Here is a 19226-nt window from a genome sequence, read left to right as displayed (position 1 = left end):
GAGGCAGGAGGACTGCAAGTTTGAGTCAGCTTTGGCAATTTAGCAAGACCCTGTTTCAGAAATGAAAACTAAAAAGAGCTGGGGATGTAGCTCAGTGGTTAAGCGCCACTGGGTTTGTTCTCTTGTACCACACACCTTAACACTCCCTCACACGTGCATACACACATGCGCCTACGCTGAGTACACAATGTTTGGATTTTATTCTAAATGCAACAAGAAGCTGTTGGGTGATTTAAAGTAGGGGAGCGATGTGATCTGATGTGTATTTTTAAAAGCAGATGTAAAATGGGGAACGAATGAAAGTTTACTGACTTTGGAATCAACCCAAGCCTTGGGGTTAGAAGTTACATTTCCCCAGACTCTAAGATTTGTGCGTGTGTAATCCCAACGATGTAGGAGGCCAGGGCAAGAGGATTGTGAGTTCAAAATTAGCTTCAGCAATTTAGCAAGGGCTTAAGCAACTTAGGGAGACCCTGTCTCAAAAAATACAAAGGGCAGGGGATGTGGCTCAATGGTTATTTTGAGACAGGGTCGTTTTTTTTGTTTATTTGTTTTTGGTTTTTGTACCAGGGACTGAACCCAGGGCGTTTAACTACTGAGCCACATCCCCAGACTTTTTTATATTTTAATTTAAGTTGCTTAGGACCTTACCAAATTGCTGAGGCTGGCTTCAAATTTGTGATCTTCCTGCCTCTGTCTCCTGAGTTGCATGTGCCACTGCCCCTGGCCCCATGGACTTTCTGATTTCACAAATGGTATTAGTGCAGACAATAGTAGTGGATTCAGGATATTTTTTGGAAGTTATAACTGAAGGAATTTTCTGATGGATAGAATGAGGGAGGGGAGGAAAAGGTATTATCTCCATTTTAAGTATGAGAAAGGTGGGGCTAATTAACATGACCACCCTCACACCCCAAAACTAGCAGTCAAGGACATCAAGCTCCAAAGCCCATATTTTTCATCTATACTGGATATAGAAGCAGTGAGCTTGGTCAGATAAAAGACTTTCATATCAGAGAATATGGTATCAGAGATATGATAGAGCATCCCTAATGGAGAGAAGCACTGGATAACCATTTGTTGACTGCTTACAGCTTTTTAATAAAGTGTAGTTCCCAAGGTAATAATTTAAAAATTAAGTTAAATCAATAGCCATTGATGAAGATTGTTATTTTGAGGTTTCTTAAACTCCATTCTATAATTAACACACTTTTTTTGGTACAGAGGTTGAACCAGGGGTGTTTAACCACTAAGCCACATCCCCAACATCTGCCCCACCGACTGCTTTTTTAAGATTTCATTTTGAGACAGGGTTTCGCTCAGTTTCTCAGGGTCTTTTTAAGTTGCTAAAGCTGGTTTTGAACTTGCAATCCTCCTGCTTCAGGCTCCCAAGCCACTGGGATTACAGCCAGTATACCTGGCCTAGTTAACTGAATTCTGATGTTTGGGGTGCTGTGAATAAACAGAGTAGTTTACTCAGCAAAACAGTTATTAGTACCAACCACATGTCAGAAATAGTGCTGCACAAGGAACACTTCATGGGGGCCTTTTTGATTTCTCAGTCTGCAGGAAGTGTAACGTAACTTAGCACAAATAATATTCAACTATTAAATTTTAAGTTCTTGATTTATTGCTTTCTCCTTTGTGGATACCCATTGTGCCTTCCCGGATCATTTATTTCGGTTTTTGATGTTGCTTAGAACTGGGGATAGGTAAAGACATATGGATTGTAGGTGCTAAGAGCTTGTGTAGAAGTTGGTTAAAGAAAAATTAAGAAGCTACAGAATTGAGGCAACTTGACAACAAGAAATATGGCCCAGGGAAAGGAAGGGAAAAGCTCCAACTCTTGGTTTTGCCAAATAAAGGGTTGATACTTGAAAAAAGTGAAAGAGAGTAAGATGCTTATGTGTAGAAAAGGGGGCATTAGAAATAATTATGGGATGGAGGGTCTGAGGAGTAGTAAACATAGGTTGTATGAGAATTTAAGGAATTTGCTCTCCCCTAGACCAGTCTCTGGATTGGCCCTTGAAAGTTAGGGATGAAGTTGCAGGCACATTCTAAATTCTGAAAACCTCCTTTGTCTCTCTCTCTTTTAATTGAGGTAAAATTCATATAACATACAATTAATCATTTTAAAATGTACAATTCAGTGGCATTTAGTGCATTGCCATACAACCACTGCTACTCTCTGCCTTCCCCTCCCCTTTCTTTTAACTGCTTGTATTAGAATCTTCCACTTCAGTCACATAGGCTAGTCCTTCATTCAGATTCCTATTCCACCAAGCCATCATTTCTGATGGGTCGATTCCCAAAATTTCCTAGTCTGATCCCTATAATTCATGCTAGATTTACCCTTCATGACACCAGGTAAGGGGCCAGAACTTTTCCTGGCTTATTCCTGTGAGAAGTGAGAGAAAGTCAAAAATTATTCTAACAACTTCCCAGATATAGCCAATGTGGACAGCTCAAACCCAAGAAGCTTCCTTGAATGTTGAGGGCTGAATAAAGAAAGGTATTACTCACAATAAATTCTATCATCCAGGTGGACCAAACCATCCTTCCTAGCTACTCATACTCATAATACTTATACTCATACATCCTTGTCAGCTACTCATATTCATAATCTCACAGAGGAACCACATTGCTTCTGCCCTCACTATGCCACTAAAGTTGCTCTAAGATTAGCAGTGACTATTTAATTGCCAGATCTGCAGGACACTTCTCTTTATCTTCCTTTATATCCTTCCTATCTTGCTATCTTTATATTTCTTCCTATCTTCTCAGAACCTTTGGACAGCACAAAATAGCTCCTTTTTTTTCTTTTTTTTAAGAAAATCTCTCTTTGTTCTCTTCAGTATCAGGTAAGGATGATTTTGGCTTATCTAATAGTAGCTTAAAGCATAACATGTTATGTTATGCTTCCTCTTAATTTAAGAGGAAATCTAAGCCAGGTGTTATGGCACATGCCTGTAATCCCAATGACTTGGGAGGCTGAGGCAGGAGGATGGCAAGTTTGAGGCCAACCTCAGCAATTTAGGGAGATCCTGTCACAAAATAAAAATAGAAAAGGGGTGAGATGGCTCTCTGGTAGAGTGCACCTGGGTTCAATTTCCAGTACCCCCTCCTCCGCACACACAAAGAGGAAGTTCAGAAATGGACAGTTCCAAGTTCATTCAGAAGCTCGACCATATCATCAAGAACCCAGTCTTTCCATTGTTCTCTTCCTCTGTCCTCAGCATACTTTGTTTGTCTCCATTGCTTTTTGTTGTTTTATTTGTGATCACAAGGTGGCCCTGGGAGTGAGTTCCAGGCCACCTGCCTTTGAGAAAGAAGATAGAGGCAGGAGCAACAGACTTTTTCCCCACAAAATACTGTCTTCTTTACACAAAAAGATTTTCCTGTCAGGAGCCTCCCAACATACTTTCTTTCATATTTGATCAACCAGAACTGAGTCCCATACCCATTCCTAGCCCTGTATGTTTTCAAAGAGAAATGAAATTACCAGGATTGGTTTAGAACAACTTCTCCAAGTGGGAGGAGGAACTTGCCTTCCTTGAAACTAATGATCTTCTTTCTACCTGAACAAAACTAGGATTAATAAGAAAGAAGTAATATAGGGAATGGCTTTTGGGGTGAGACAGAGACTGATCTTATTTTTACTACAATCATATATATTTTCCTTTTGTGTATATGATTAAGATTATATTTACTAACCTCTCTTTATTGTTAGCAATATTCAGGTTCTAAAATTCCTACCAATGAATGCAGAATAGATTTGTGTATTTGCTAACTCTAAGCCTGACCTATAAAGATGCTCTACACAATCATCTATATTTCCCCTTCCTCTTTTTTTCCTGGTCAGAGATTTAAAAATCCAGTGGAGAAATCCAAGGCTACAAGGAATAGTGAAACCACAACAATCCGGATGAACTTCCTGGAATCCTGAATGACTTCATGGGACAGAACAAACCCCTCATCCTTGCCACTCACAGTGAACTGATGATGTGAGCAAGCAGTAAAACTTAATTGTGTTAAGCCACACAGATATGAGGGTCAGACTGATTGCTACAGCAATTAACTAACCTAAATATTCATTGAATAGGCAATGAAAAATGTCTGCCTCATTTCCCTATTCAAGCTTTCTCTACTAATGATACCCTTAAAGGAGTCTTGGAAAGAAAAATCTTGAGAATTCCACAGTCTTGCTACCCTCAGGGAAAGGATAAGTAAGGACACTGTCCATTCAGGGTTGGCATTCATACCCAAGGCCACAAGCATCTAATAAGTAATTCTGGGATTAATGCCCAGAATTTTTATAATATAATTCCCCACAAAAAGGACTAAGACTCCTTATAGAAATGGCTGGGCCAGGGAAAGTCCAAGATGAACTGGAACATCTTAATCGTGAAGTCATGCTAAAAAATGAAAAGCAGACACAGTGGTATACATCTGTAATTCCAGCAGCTCATGAACTGAAGCAGGAGGACTACAGATTCAAAGCCAGCCTCACCAGCTTAGCAAGGCCTTAAGCAACTTAGTAAGACCCTATCTCAAAAAAAAAAAAAAAAAAAAAGACACAAAAGCCAATTTGAAAGGGTACCTACTCACTAAATCTGGAAAGTTCTAGCACAAAAATAATTAAGAAAAGTATTGAATTTCAAACCACTGAAAAAATAGTAATTCATGCATCTCTGTCAGTAATAAACAGGTAACCAAATAACTAAATAAGAGATAAGGAAGGACTGGTACAGACAAGAATCATCAGTAGATGATAAATCTAGGAGTATAATGTATGATCTAATGTGTCTCTTTGTATATTGCTTATTAATTACAAAGAAAAAATAATAAATATACTTTGGAGAAATCTGGTACCTTGACCAGGTTTCTCCAATGAGGGACAGAAGAGTCATCATGCCCTTTGGGTTTGAAATTCTGAGGACACAATATCACATAGTATCTAGACCAAGTGTGGATAACTTGAATCTAAACATGAAGAAACATGAGACAAACATAAAAAAAAAGAAAAAAACAAAAATAAGGAACATTCTATTAGGGAGAGGGGAGGTACACCATGGGCCTGGTGGTGCCCTCTTGTAATCCCTTGTAATCCCAGCAACTCGGGAGGCTGAGGCAGGAAGATCGCAAGTTCAAAGCCAGCCTCAACAATTTATCAAGGCCCTAAGCAATTGGTGAGACCATGTCCCTAAATAAAATAGAAAAATGGCTAGGGATGTGGCTTATTAGGTTCAATCTCTGGTATCAAAAAATGAACAAGGAAAAAAAAAAATCAAAGACTAAAAAAGGCTATAAGACTATTCCAGATTAAAAGAACCTAAAGAGAAAGTATAATTAAATGTAATATATATATATATAAAACTTATAATGGGTTAATTATAATAAATATAACCCTAAATTGGATCTTGTGCTGGAGGAGAAAAAATTGCTAAGAAAGAAAGATGTTATTGAGTCAATTGACAAATTTGGTATCTGGATGGTAGAAGAAAGTATGTCAATGTTATATTTCCTGGAATTGATAACTGTATGTATTATATTTATATAAGAGAATGTACTTAGGATATTCAAGTATTGAGGGGCAAAGGTGGGGCATGATGCATGCAACTTACTTCCAAAAGAAAAAAAAAAGTGTGTGCATGTGCATGTGTGTTTTATACCTTTATTCTACCTACCTACCTATGCAATCTAAGAACACAAATACTAAAGAAAAAAGGGGAGAGATATCAGCAAATCTGGGTAAAGGGTACATGGGTGCTCTTTTTTTATTATTCTTGCAACTTTTCTGTATGTTTGAAATTATTTCTGAGATCTGGATTTAAAAAAAATCATTAAGACTTTCTGTTGGTTCAGGGGATTTTTCCAGGTTTTGCTTCCTATTCTTTACTTCACACTCATCTGGATTTTCCAGTTTTACAACTTGTTGACTTTTTCTTCGATTCTCTTTTTCTTCCTAGCACCTTGGACTTACTAGTTGTTTGGATGGTTTGCCCCCAGATTTTTAGAAATCTTTGTGGTACTGGGGACTGAACCCAGGAGTGTGCACCACTGAGCTACATCCCCGGTCCTTTTTATTTTTGATTGTGAGACAGTATCTCGCTAAGTTGCCCAGGCTGGCCTCAAACCTGTGATCTTTCTGCCTCAGGCTCATGAGTAGCTGGAATTACAGGCATGTACTACCACACCTGGCATTGACTAAGCTTTTGGAATTAGCTTCTCCAAAGGTACAGCCTTCTGGTCAGCTTCTCCTATTTGTCCTTAAGCACTGCAGCTCCTGAACAAGTGATTTCTTGCTTGCAACACTGAATCCAGGCTCTAAGCCCTGGAGGGATATCATATCCATCATGTGGCATCAAAGCTTCTAACTACTAACAGCCTCATCTCCCTTTCCAGCTGCCCTGACTTTGTCTGGGAGGAATTATTTCACATATCAGGCCCATTATCTTTGTGTTCTTTGCTTGAGCCCTCATCCTGTTTTCTAATTAGGCTTCCTTTCTCCGGTCTTTATCCACTCCAGCCAGCTGCCCTCACCGTCATCAGTTCTCTCATATTACCTGTTTGATTAAACCTCTAATTGTTCTTCGCTGCCTTTCAAAGACCAACACAAGAGATGGGGGTAGAACATGTGCCTAACATTGCACAGGTCCTGAGTTCAATCCCTAGCCACTCAAAAAGGGAGAAAACAAACAAAAACTGACTTAACCTACCTTACTAATTCCATACCCTTCTCCATAGAACCATAAGCTCCTCCAATGCCTTTTCTTCTTTACACCTTTAATTTCTAATACAGTGTCTGCACACAGAAGATGCCTTATAGATGTGTTGAATGGACTCTGGCTGCTAAACTGTTAAAATTTTTTTACCATACCATATTCAAGTATTACCTTCTATGATGGTCTTCTGACTCTCACTTATTTTTTTCCTCATTAGACTGTAAGCTCCCTGAGGGAAAAAGACCATTCATCTTATATCTGGCCCCAGTGTCTAGCGAAGTGTCTGGCATAGAGCAGGCATACAAGCAGTTTGCTGAATGAATGAATGAATGAATGACATTAGAAAGAAGAAAATACTAGATTTTAAGAAGCTCCTTCCATGCTGGACCCCAGTGGCACACACTTATATGAGGCAGGAGAACTTCAAGTTCTAGGCTAGCCTGGGCAACTTAGCAAGACCCTACCTTAATAAAAAAAGAAAGAGGGCTGGGGATGAAGCTCAGTGGTAGAATGCCTCTGTGTTCAATCCTCAGTACCAAAAGTAAATAAATAAGTAAATAAATAAATAAATGGAACAAACTCCCTGCATAATGAGATAGATCAAGGAAATGATCTAAGAACAGAGAAAATAGAAACCAACAAGTAAATAAGGTACAAATAAGTAGATGATCTAAGTAGTCAGGCAATGATGCAGAATGAAGATAATATGGGAGTCACTCAGGAAAGGCTCCCCTATGGGTAAGTTTTGAGGTATGTTTGAAAAGAGGAAAGAGATGTGACTTGGGAGAGTAGGAGATGAGAGTTGGCTTGAACCAAGGCAAGGTAAACAGTGTGCTTGAAGTTTGCTTTTGGAACAGGATCTGTTCATCCCCAGCCTCAGGTTTCTGCCTTTTCCCTGGCTTATCAAGCAGGCATGTTCACTCTCTCTTCATGTCTTGATGTTTCCAGGGTCAGCCCAATGTGGGGACTTTATGTTCTCTAAACAGTAAGAAGGAAGTTTCTGTGAAAATAAGCAAACAAAACTGCCCTGTGGGATTGAACACTTTTGCTAACCCTAGGCCTCTAGGGAAATAAACTTCCCTGTTCCCAATAAAATGGAACTACTCCCAGTGTCGTTAAGCCAGGGAGAAACCCAAATTACTTCCCTTAAAAGGGGCCATAAGAACATTTACGAAAAAAAAAAAATTTTTTTTTTTTTGAGAAGATGGGATTCAAGGAAATCTAGGGTATATAAATGAGTGAGATCTGAGAAATAGAAAGGATAACAAAATCCTGTTTCAGCCACGCCTTTTCCCCATCTCAGAGTATATGCAAATATTCATGATTCTGGACAATCTTTCCCCAGTACTTTTTAGGCAGTGTCCCACTAAATTTCTGAGGGTCTCACCACGTTGCTGAGGCTGGCCTCAAACTTGGGATCCTCCTGCCTCAGCCTCCCCAGTCGCGGGATTGCATGCGTGCACAACCGCGCCAGGCTCTTTCATTTTCTTCTTGCTAAATTGATCAGGCTGGCCTCAAATTTGAATTTGTGATCCTCCTGCCTAAGCGTCTGCTTACCATATCTGGTTACAAGCTTGTGCCACCACACCTTGGCTCCTGCCATTTTCTAGGGTTCAGATCATTGGTGCCTCTAGCACTTGTGGGATGCAACGAATTAGTTTCCCTAAAATATTGCCCACTTTACACAGAATATTTTACACAACTGGCGGTACATCGACAGAATCTCTTGAGGCTGGGAGATGGCAACTGTCTTCCTATTAGGATAAGCTAGTTTTCAAGCAGTGCCCGCTTTCTCAAGAATGTTGTGCCCCATGCATTCTGCTTCCTGAACACCCAGTCTTACTACCTGCTGGTAGAGGCAAGAACAATTATGTTGGCATTCGCTCATTGCACGTTTTGAGAGTGCTTTCGGAGCACAGCTATTTTCTCTCACCTCCTCAAGCAAATACAGATTTTCAAGGTGGCAATCGGAGAGATCCCTATAAGGGCATTTGATGTACGGGAAGGCTTCTAGTACATCCATCCACAACATGGATGTCACGCTGCTAGGGCGTCTCTACATGGCAACGAAACATGAAAGCCTAAATGGAGGTAATTCCTCACCCCTAGGAGGGTTTCCCGGGTAGGCACTGCCTCTCTGCGAGCTGTCCAATCTCTGGGGTATACACTAAACTACGGTGATGTCACACTGGCTGGGATGACATTTTACAGCTGGATCCCCTACCGCCGCCTGCCACCTGTAAATCATATTGAGCCTGCGGTGCGGAGGGGGCGGTGAGGGCAGAGGGGGAGTCCTCCGCACTTGGTCCAAGCTGGCTCCCCACGGAGGTCCACCCATTCCCACTGCCGTCGGTACTATGCGGTCGTCCTAGTCCGCCGGTTCCTCCGCACTTCCGCCTCAGTAGGTGTCATGGCGCCAGGCGGGTGGATGGTTCCGGCGAGGCGGGGCTGACCGGATAGGGGCGGTCGCTCGGGGCTCCGCTCGTCGGGTCTGGCGACAACGGCGGCTGCGGAGTGAGGGGCCCGGCTGTGGCCCCGGACGGCGGCAGGAGGCCGAGGCGGGAGCGCGCAGGGCAGAGGCGGCGGCGGCGGCGGCGGCGGCGGGAAGGGGCCGGGTGGAGGAGCGGGCGGGAGGCTGGAGAGGCTCCCCCCGCGGGACGGGCGCGGGGACGGCTCCGGGGGGCGGGGGCCGGGGCCCGAGCCGGCTCGCGCGGGGGATATGATGACCCGGCGGCGGGGCCCCAGATCTCGTCTCCTCCGCCGCCTCCTCACGGCAGCCCCTACTCGCGGCTGAGAACCAGACACACCGGCGGTGAGTCAGGCTGGGCGGGAGGGGGCCTTGGTGGGGAGCGACCTCCCATCCGCGCCCCGAGGCGGGGCCCGGCCGGCCACGGGCTCTGCTTGGGCGCCCGGCCTGCGGGGGGCGCCTCCCTCAATCGCCCCCGCCCGGCACCGGGCGCCGAGTCCTGCGGCCCGGCCGCTCGCGGACACGGAATGGGATTGCGTTCGCGGGAAAGTAGGCAGGCTACGAGCTTGTTGGTGGGGCAACTCCCCCTGCCTCCTGCCACTTCTCTTCTGGGCGTGTTGTTGTCCTCAAGTGACAGGGGGACGCCTTGCATCTCCTTGCTGGGCCGGTTTCCCCCCGCCCTCCGGCTGTTGTGGCAGGTTCCCAGTGTGTGACTTGTGCGTGTGTATTTCACAGCTCTGTTTATCGCGGTGGTTAGGGGTTATTTGTGCTTTTGGGGACCAGGAAGCGGTTTCTGGAGAGTACGGTGGTGGGGTGGGTGTGGGAGCTTTTCTGTCCTCTCCGCTTATGTTCAGTAATCGTTACGTTTGTAATTTGTAACGATGGTGGAGACTACATGGGACCAGCCCTCTTGATGTGTATCTATGCAAGGCAGGTCTAGAGGTCTGGCTCATAGAAAAACTTTTGCTGCCTGCCTGTCGCCACTTTCAAATCTTTGTTTAAATAAAAAGAAAGAAAAAAAAAGAAAACGGAAAAAGAAAACAACTAAAACTCTTGGGTAAAGCCCACACTATTCACAGGTTTGTGGGGAAGAGTCCCTTTTTGTGCCTAGCAACGCAGACCTAAGGCTCGGTCTCCAGGAGCGCTGGTTTAACCTCCAGTTTGTTGTGGTGACGAACCTTGAGCAATGGCCTGTGTTTATACTGGGCGCGCGTTTCTTCCTGTTTGGGGAGGGGGCTGAAAAGGGAAGAGAAAGAAAAAAATCCCAAGCTCCAATAAGTCCTTTTTCTACTTAACCAATTCAGTTCTAGATAGACTCATTTTAAGGTAGACCTAGCTGTTCTTTCGTTTCGGTTAATAACACTGAGAATTCTCAGTAATTGCATCAAAATGTTAGTTTTACCTACAGACTTTTCTGCCTCAATCTGTCCTTTATCTTAATTTGTTTCTTAGTAACTCCGATGGAAACAGCAGCGTGGCTTCCTGCTTCAGATGAAGTGGGGCTAAATTAAGTGGCTGATGTCCTCAGCGAAACCTACAATTTTGCTCTTGTTTGTGTAAAGCTATTTTTGATTCCTGGCCTCTAAGATTGTGTGTGTGTAAGATTATAGAGAATGCAAATCATTACCAGCTTTTTTCATATGGAGCCTAAAGCTTTCTGTAAAACATTACAACGTCTACTAACAAGTCATTTTACCTAATCATTGTTACTCAGCTGGTGATTTTGGATCTTTGCATGCAGTTTATCTCAGGGTTTTATGTTATAATACTGGGTAAGATGAAGGATATCATTGACTTTAAGATACTGTTTTTGGCTTGAAGGATATTTTAGTGAAGTACTTGTGGTTGAAACTGGAGGCTGCCAAGGCAGTAAAGCATCTGAGGAGTGAAATGGTGAATGAGATCTTATAAATATTCTGGCTCTGGTTGATAAATAGGTCTTTTGCTGGTTTTATCTTCATAAACAGTTTTCCATCTCTAGACATTGTAGTTTTGTGGATGTTAGAATATGTTGACTAGTAATAACATTTTAAACTAAACCAGAACTTTTCTCCTAAAAAAAAAAAAAAAAGAAAAAAAGAAAAAGAAAAAAAGATAATGTCCAAGCTCACAATTCTCTGGAAAATAGAATTCTTTCATTCTTTGTTTTTGTTTTTACAAGCACAGCCCCATCAGTGGTTTGTTGGTAGAAATCAGTGAGCCAAACCTGCTTTTTGAACTACTCACAGTTAGAACTCTTGCAGCTTGTTAATGTGCTTTTTGAACTACTCACACTTAGAACTCTTGCAGCTTGTTAATGTACTATAATTTGAAGTAATTTTGTAAACATAACTGCATGATTTTTCATCTGCCCTTTTGTTTTCATTTTCATTTTCATGACTGTATAACAGCAATCTGTTTTTAAAAATCTTTTTCCTCTTCAGTTTCTTCCCTTATATTTCATGTCCTTGTGAACACAAGTTATCAAGATTATTTTGCTTCAACTACCACTTCAACAATCACTGATTTGCTTTGTGGTTCCATCTATTTATTTATTTTAAAGGAGACAAGGTCTTGCTCTGTTGACAGGTTGACCTCAAACTCCTGGCCACAGTGATCCTCCTGCTTCGGCCTCCCCAAGTATCTGGGATTGCAGGCATGTGCCACCAAGCCTGGCTTGGTTCCTTTTTGATGTTGTACCTAATCTTCCTTTCAGTTGTTGAAATCCAACTCGTATGCCTAATGTATTTCTCATAATTTGGCACTTAAAAAATTAAAAAAATTCCTTATATATTTTCTTTATTTTCTTTTGTGTGTGTGTGTATGTCTTATCAACTCAGCAACATTCCAAGGTTATTGAAGGTAGAGAAACTTGGTTTTATTTCTTTTGGATACTTTAAGGGCACCTGGTACAGTGCTTTCCCAGCATGCTTAATGAAAAAGAATCAGAAGACCTGAATTCTTTGCCAGCATTGCTCCTCATTAGCTTTGTGTAAAACTTTTTTGGCCTTTTTGAGTCTTCTTTTTTCCATCTTGGAATTAGAGGATTTTAGAACAGATCTTTTAAGGTCCTTTTTAGCTATGAAAGTCCTGTACTTTTTTTTGCCAGTGTTTCCTGTTCTAATCAAACACACTTTACTCTATAAAATCTTTCAACTTTTTTTCTTTTTAAATTTTAAAACTTTTTTGGTACTGGAAATTGAACCCAGGGATGCTTTACCACTGAGCCACGTCTCTAGTGCCCCACCTTGTACCTTTTAAAATTTTGAGACAGGGTCTTGCTAAGTTGCTTGGGGCCTCCCTGAGTTGCTGAGGCTGGAATTAAAATTGTGATCCTCCTGCCTCAGCCTCCCAAATCACTGGAATTATAGGCATGCACAGTGGTGCTTGGCTCTTTATTTTTATTTTTGAGACAGGCTGAGACCGTCCTTGAACTTGTGATCCTCCTTCCTTAGCTTCCCACGTTACTGGGATTACATGTGTGTGCCACTGTGTCTTACCATTTTTTTACATTCCTTGGCGTACTGGCAAAAGTCATCTCATACCCCCACCCCCGCCGCATCCCCCCCAGTACTGGCAATTGAACCTTGGGATACTCTACCTCTCAGCTACATCTCTAACCCTTTTTATTTTTTATTTTGAGACAGGATCTGCCTAATTTGCCCAGGCTGACCTAGAACTTTCAATCCTCTTGCCTTAGCCTCCTGAGTAGCTGGGATTACAGGCCACTGGGCCTGGCCTCATTCTTCCTCCTCCCATCTGCCAAACATGGTTACCTGTTTTCCTTCCACCTGTGCTGGCTGGTCCCAACAGGGCCTCTTAGCATTATGTATGTTTCATATTGATCTCTGCTTTGCTGATTTGACCTTTTTCTTATGCTGGAAACTTCTCAAGTTTTTTTATTCTTAACTACATAGATCTTGTAGACTATTTTGTACACATACTAAAATATTACCTTCTTAATAACACAAGGACCTGTTTTTGTTTAGTTGCTATAGATTTGTCATTACAAATGAATCTAAGTGAACTATTGAAATTTAGGGTAAAAAAGTCCTGCCTAGAAAGCAGTTTACCTAAACATTAAAAATTGATTTAAATAGCTGAAGTTACATAGAATTGTAGACTCTGCTGGCAACTACCAGCACCTTTTCCCACACCCTATTTTTTGTAATACCAGTTGGGGAACTGGCTTGTCATACAGTTGCATGTGAAGGAAGTAAGTACTAGAGGAAAAGGGGTGGGGAACTTTGATTCAAATAGTGTTTGTAGGATTTCCAGATTTTTTTTTCTTCAATATTACTGTATTTAGAACACTAATGCATATATTGTCTTGCAGACAAGAGATTAACTTCTATCTTATCATATATTTCTTTTTCTCTTTTTTTTTGTACTGGGCATTGAACCCAGGGCACTTCACTACCGAGCCACATCCCCAGCTCTTAATTTTTTTTTTTTTTTTTTTAAATTTTGAGACAGGGTCTTGCTGTGTTGCATAGGGCCTCACTAAAATAATGAGGCCAGCCTGGAACTTGCAACCCTCCTGCCTCAGCCTCCTGAGTCACTGGGATTTCAGGTGTGCACCACCATGCCCAACTTTATCATATATTTAACGTAGTTAGAATGACTTCTGAGATCTTCTTGCATTATATATGGAGAAGTAATGTGATCAATTTTATAGTCATTTATTCTAGCCAATATTTGGCATATTCTGCATAATAACCACTGTGAGAGATGCTGGTGATAATTAAAATTAAAAAAAAAAAAAAAGAGAAAGGGGAAACAACTATGACATGCCACTGCTCTGCTATTGAAGATTGTCCTTACAGAACTTTCAGTTTATATGGGAAATCAGGTTTTGAATAAATAATTACAAATGGTCACACTTAAAATATAGATTGGCCTATGAGTTATTATCTGGTCTGGTCCCTGACTGCCTCAGTGGGTCCTGTTTCTACTATTTTCTCCATTGTTCAGTTCCATTTACACTTATCTCCTCTTCAAATAGGCCATGGGTATGTCTTGTCTTTGCATTGCCTATTCTTTTTCTCCTTCTTGTCATTTAAGTCTCAGCTTAAGTGCTTCTACCACATAGGGCCTTTCTTAACCACTATCTCTATCACATCATTGTTTTGTTTTCCTCATAGCACTTTATCAGTAGCTGTTGTTTTCTTGGAGTTGTATGTGTGTCTGTCTGTCCCCAGTAGACTGTAACCTCTAGAAGATAAGGGATCTTGTCCATTTTGAATACCATTGTTATCTCTTGTGTCTAGAACAGTCCCTGATAGACAGTAGGTCCTCAATAAATTTATTTAAGAAATAAATAAAATAGGTAAGTGTATGTGTGGTAAGTGTAAAGAAGTGGTAGAGGGTGCTCTGGAGACTTTACCAGAAAACTAATATGAAGTGACCCTGGGGAAGGCTTTTCTGAGTGTATTTGTCAGCCTAAGACTGTCTAAAAGTAATCAAGCTGAAGGAAAATAGTTTCTCTTTCATAACAGCTTGAAGTAAGCGTTTTAAATCAAAGTGATTGTTCCAGGTTGGCAATCAGCTCAGCTCTACATATCATTCAGGGATACATGCTCCTTCATCTTGTTGCTCTGTCTTTCCTTGGATGTTGTTTCTTGGTGGAATCTGGGTCTCCATGGGTTCTGCTGGTAGGTGGGGAACTATATGAAAAGTCACCCATTTATCACTTCCCATTGGTGAAAAGGACTGGTAAATATAATCCATCTGGGGATGAAGAGGAGAGTAGATTTTGATTAAACAGCTTTTGCCACACTACAGACGTGAACTTTAAGTGGAGACTGGAAGGATAAATAGAATTTAGGAAAAGGCTCGGAGGGGGAAATAAAGCTCACAAAGGGAACATTATGTATGAAGGAAGTAGGACAGGAGAAAGCAAGGCCTTCTCTAGGTATCAGAGAAACAGTACAACTGGAAGAGAGAGTGCCTGGGAAAAAGAGTGGGTGAAACAAGGCTACACAAGTATTCATGGACCAAATCATGCAAGACCTGGTAGCACAAATTAGAGCTTTTGAACTTTATACTAAGGTGAAATGCATATCTCCCACGGATATGCATTTTCTCCCAGGTATTCCTTTTTAAAAACTTGGGTGAAGAATAAATCAGAGACCGGAGCTTAGAAAGGAGACTTGAGGGTACAATTAAGGAGAGACCAATTGGGTTGTTTAAAAGTAGTCCAGAATTGTGCAGTAGGAGTGGAGAAAACTGAGTGAAGTAGAGAGATATTTAGGTGTTCTGGTGAAAGAATTTTCTTCCCAAATGTGTTGTTTTTTTGTGTTTTACAAAACACATTCTTTTATTTGCCTTATGATAAGACTGTATTATCAGAGTGTGTGCTGGAGAATACACACATCTGTGTACATATCAGCCAAGGACAAGTGCTAGAGGAAGAAATCAGTATATAGTACTGATTTTATGTTATGTAGGTCACTAATTATTAAATTGTGTCAAAGAGACAAAGATGATACTGAGCAAAAGCAGCAGGAATTTATTATAGGTATTTTGGGGAAAAGATGAAAGTTAATGAGGATTAAGGACAAAACCTTGAAAAATTATTAACTTGGTTGTTATGCCCAACCATTTCATTCAGGGTTATTTGAATTCTTATCAGTTTGCCAATAGTACTTTTAAGTACACCCAGTAAATGATGTTAAATAGATGTGACCATGCCAGGAATGGGGTAGCTGTTAATTTGACTATTTTGGAAAGCTGTGTATTCTAGAGTGACTCAATTTTATTTTTAGTATAAGTACAAGTACCCATAGTACTATCAGTTCTAGTTTGGGATTAATGCATTGGGCAAATTTGTCATCATATTGAGATGGTTAAGTCCTTGGAGTGTAAGGTTTTAAATGAAAAGATTTCATTCATTGCTGGAGTCAAGAGGTACATTTTCAGGAAATCAGAAATGACATAATTTATTGGGAGTACTTATGTGAGTTGAAAATATTTGTAATTTGCTTAACAGAGTTGTGTACATAGTAAAATTTCCGCAGATTTTAATTCTGCTCCACATTTTTGTTTGGGAGGGCTTGGGAGGTCTTTGCCTAGGAAGAGAATTGCCTTTCTGTTTGGAAAGACATATCATGGAACATGTATCTTTATCCTGAGTCTAGAAATTGCTGTCTTAACCTTAATTTCAGAGTGGAATATAAATAAGATTGTTGATTTTTCTAGGCCACTTTGATTCTGTGTTTTCTTCTCATCTTGTGTTAGCTGAGGTCAGAATGAGTGTCAGTCACATTTTTAGAGTCCTGATGGTGAGATGTGGACTGACTTTCACATAGCACACCCTTGCTGAGGGAAGAACAGTGAAATTCTGGGTTGTTCTTCTCCCTTGGGTGGATTGCATTTGTCTTTCTGAATACGAATTTTGTTCATTTGTATAGAAAAATGTCCTGGAACTTGTGTTTCTTCAGTGTTCAGTATGAAGATTCCAAGTAATCAGTCTCTTTTATTTTGTTTATTGGATAAAAAGTTAGCAGCAACAGTTACCAGAGTGACTGGTAAATGTGATATTTTCAAAGAATATCTAGTTATGAACTTTTTTTTAAAAAAGTAATATTTTATGAGTTCTTTTCAGTGTTGTATTATAGTACTGAAAATAAAATATTGCTATATAATTATGACCCCTATTCCTAGACAGTTTTGCTGCAAAGTGCAAATTTTGTATTCAGATTCTTTCACTAAATACTTCTAGTGACATGAAAGTTATTTTCATGTTTTTTGATACATTTTAAAATTAGCAGCTCAAAGATATGGAAAACAAATATTAGAAGATTTTCTTCCTTGTTCATTTTAATTCAATTTTCTGATGACAAATATTTCCACATACATTTTATTTTAATTAATTAATTTATTTATTTATTGGAATGGGAATTCAAGCCAGCGTGCTTTACCCCAGCCCTTTTTATTTTTTGTTTTGATACAGGGTCTCACTAAGTTGCTTAGAGTCTTGCTCAGTTGCTGAGTCTGGCTTTGAACTTGCCATACTTCTGCTTCAGCCTTCAAGTTGCTGGTATCACAGATGTGCAGTCCTGCGCCTGGCTTTCCATATATTTTCATACATAAATTATGTAAAGGAACTACTTGGTTTCAGACTTTTATTTGGCATTATGTCAATGATGATGTAGGTAGAACAGGATGATTTGTATATTTGTAGTTCTGTAGTAAAAGTGCACTGACCTTAGCTTTTAATTTATGCTTTTTTTTCTCTTCAGTGTTCATATAAATTATGGAAACCCTTACTTAAAGTAAATCCAACTCACATTTTAGAAATTGAAGATTGAGGTTATTTTTTTTTTCCAGGTGACTAGTTTAGTGCAGATGGTTCTTAATTGTAGTCAGTCACAAATAAATGTACACAGTACCATTTGATGTTCTGTAATATTCTTTGTCATGTTTGCTTCCTTTTTAGTTGTCTGTATATATTATAAAAAATATGCTCTATGTATTGGAGTAGGGACTTCCATATGTTAAGAACCAGGCATATAAAAGAGAAGGTGATTTAAAGAAAACAGAAACCAGACCCAACATAAGCATTTGAAAATAACTGCAGTTTAATGTGATTGGTAGGGAGTTATAGAGGACATGAGGTTGATAGGCAGGAGTTGGGTCTTTCATACAAATTAAATGTTAATAGTCTATGATAAACTCTGGTGATTGATATAAGTGAAGAACAAAACAGATAGTAACTGTCCTCATGGAATTTGTACTGTGACTGGGCATATGGCCTTAAATAAACACTTAAAGTTATAAGGAAAGAACAGGGTGCTATGGGAATGCATGATGGTGGTGGGGATGATTGTAGGGAGTGTGTGTTTGTGACAAAGGTGTCAGAGAATCGCCAGGGGTGTGGTGACCTCATACCTATAATCTTAGTGACTCAGGAGACTGAAGCAGGAGTACTGCAAGATCAAGGCCAGCATGGGCAACTTATTGGGACACTGTCTCAAAATAAAAAGGGCTGGGGTTGGAGCTCAGAGATAGTGTACCTCTGGGTTCAATCCCCAGTACTGTGGGGTGGTGGTGGAGTGTCAGGGAATAGTAGTCCTAGCAGAAAGTCTTCAACACATTAGAGGGCCTGGAGTTCAGAGACTGTGGAATAGTTTTGCAGAAACTAAAGAAAGGATAGCTAGAGTGGAAAAATCAAAGTGGACCAATGTTGGAAGACAGCAAGCAAATTTTGGAGAGCTGGTCAAGACAGGTAGAGATTTAGAACTTTTTGCCCAAAGAAATGGAAACTGTGGGAAGGGGAGAAGGGTGATCAACTTATCTGATTTGCATTGTTTAAATGCAAAGATCCTGAGGGCGTTTAAGGCAATTAATTTGGGGACTTTTGGCAGTTTGAACTAGATCAGTGCCAATAAGAGTAGAGAAAAATGACTGATTTGAAATATACTTAGAAGAGAGATTGATAAGATATAGATTAGATGTGGAGGAGAGGAAGAGGAATGAGACAGGATGATAATAATTAAATATGTGCCAGGCACTACCGCTTTACATGTATTAAGTCATTTAATTCTCAGAATTATCATGAGGTAGCTATTGTTATTACCGTTTTATGCATTAGAATACTTAAGCTCATTGCCACCCTGATTTTTGGCTTGCGGCATTGGAGTATGCTGTTTAATCTCGTAATTGAGATAGAGAACTGGGAATAGGGTGGAGGCTCATAAGTTTAATTTTGTACATGTTGAATTTCAGGTGTTTATAAAATAAATTGCAGTGTTAAGTGGGCATTTGGATATTATGGATTGGAGTTAAGAGAAGTCTGGATTAGAAGTAGAGATATTAGAGTCTTTTGCAGATGACTAATCCTGGGTAGTACTTATTGAAAAGGGTAAAGTGTGGAGCAAAAGAAGGGGTGTTAAAATAGAGCTTCAAGGTCTCTGATGGTCAGATGGTTGAGGAGGGAGCGGATAAATATGAAATGGATTGTATGCTATGTCAGATGTTATTAGGGTTTTTCTGAAATAAACAAAACAAACAATAACAACAACAAAAAATTAGTCTTAGTCCTTGGGCTTATT

General features: G+C 40.3%; 1 protein-coding gene across 2 annotated transcripts in view; it reads left to right on the top strand.

The window, feature by feature from the left end:
* The first annotated feature begins 9348 nt into the window (after positions 1–9348).
* The window catches only part of Hipk1 (homeodomain interacting protein kinase 1), a 54227-nt gene continuing 44349 nt past the window's right edge, over positions 9349–19226 (top strand). The window contains exon 1 of one of the 2 annotated variants that reach the window (XM_047550956.1): positions 9349–9537. The gene's annotated coding sequence lies outside the window, so the exon portion shown is untranslated. Of the gene's footprint in view, positions 9538–9739; positions 9909–19226 lie in introns of those variants that run through there. The other variant, XM_047550961.1, reaches the window with a different exon arrangement.

Source organism: Sciurus carolinensis, chromosome 1 (genome assembly GCF_902686445.1).
Source record: "Sciurus carolinensis chromosome 1, mSciCar1.2, whole genome shotgun sequence".
Lineage (NCBI taxonomy): Eukaryota > Metazoa > Chordata > Mammalia > Rodentia > Sciuridae > Sciurus > Sciurus carolinensis.
Note: the sequence above shows the minus strand (reverse complement) of the source record. Positions and strands in the feature narration are given on the sequence as shown.